At 52.9% G+C, this 1,210-nt stretch overlaps 1 long non-coding RNA gene across 1 annotated transcript; it reads left to right on the top strand.

Moving 5' to 3' along the window:
- Window positions 1–3: 3 nt before the first annotated feature.
- On the top strand, window positions 4–1,065 carry LOC109365053. The gene is made up of 3 exons (XR_002110757.1): window positions 4–64; window positions 225–776; window positions 1,026–1,065. It is a non-coding gene; the product is annotated as an uncharacterized LOC109365053 (long non-coding RNA).
- The last annotated feature ends 145 nt before the right edge of the window (window positions 1,066–1,210 follow it).

Genomic DNA, 1,210 nt, shown 5'->3' with positions numbered 1-1,210 from the left:
GTCATTTGCGTGCCTTAGCGCGACTTCCACGAGGATCTGCTCGGTGCTGTTTCCCAGTACAGAGGTGAGACTGTTATATTGGTAGTTCCCAGGGTCGTTCTTTTTTCCCTTCTTAAAATGGAGCATTCAAATTCAAACTAGCATTCAACTTTACAGCGCCTTGAGATGCAGGCAAGCACTCGCTTTCTGCACCGCTGGCTCAGCAATGGTTTTCTCTCTTGCAGTCGGCTGTGCTCCTTGTCTGTTTCCTCGCACGGTTGGAACTCGAGCCAGCCTCGGAAACAGGCAATTCTGGCTCCCAGCGGCCCCCGCGCCCGTCGCCTGCATAATGAGGAGTCGGAAACGACACACGCGTAGGTGTGTACTGGAAAATGCGCACGTTGCCGCACGCGCAGTGCAGTGCCAAGCGAGGTGCATGCGTGTTGCGGTCTCGGGGCAGTGCATGCGTAGGACCTTCTGCATGTGTGCAGACAAGCTCTGGATTTCCCAGAGAGCTTTTTGGCACTTCCGCACATTCCATGGCATTGGTGCCACTCTGGACCCCCACTCACTCAGCTTTCAAAGCCTGTTGTACTGGCATTTCTTCCCTTGTCCCCATTTCCTCCGATCCCAGTCCCTGTTTCCTACCTCATCCCCATTTTCCCCTTCCCTCGTCCCCTTTTCCTCCCATTCCAATTCCATTATTTTATTTTTTTCTTTGTTGCCTATTGGTGCCTTGTTGGAGTTTCCATGACAACAGTGCAGACTTCTGACCAAGTGAGATGCCAAAAGAAAAGGTAGGCTCCCAAACAGGCTTCTCCTGAGTGCTGTCCATGACTTGGGGTTTCTAGTATTGCCAGTATTCATTTCTAACCCACGTTGTTCAGTCCTGCATGTGAAGCTTTCTTCTTTCTGTCTCGGATTGGCACCTCCACCACCACATGCTGTAGGCGTTTTGGGCTGCCCAAGTTCCCGTGTTGAACGTGTCCTGTTCCTCGGAAAGGTGTGGACGTTACTAGACACGAAGATATCTTCACTCCTTCCAGATCTGCTGAGTCCACTGCCAGATGCTGTTGGCCTTCTGGGCCCCCCTGAGTCGCTGCGTTGGCTGTGCCCTGATCCTTGGAGCGGGGTAAGTGACCCTGCTGTCCCTACCGGAAGATGGCCTTCGCTTTCCTTGTTCTTGGTTTAGGGTCCCTATCCCTAACCCTCTTCCGGCCCCCTTTTCCTT

Source organism: Meleagris gallopavo, unplaced genomic scaffold (assembly GCF_000146605.3).
Source record: "Meleagris gallopavo isolate NT-WF06-2002-E0010 breed Aviagen turkey brand Nicholas breeding stock unplaced genomic scaffold, Turkey_5.1 ChrUn_random_7180001953148, whole genome shotgun sequence".
Taxonomy (NCBI): Eukaryota; Metazoa; Chordata; class Aves; order Galliformes; family Phasianidae; genus Meleagris; species Meleagris gallopavo.
The sequence above is the reverse complement of the archived record's forward strand: the minus strand, read 5'-3'. Positions and strand labels throughout refer to the sequence as shown.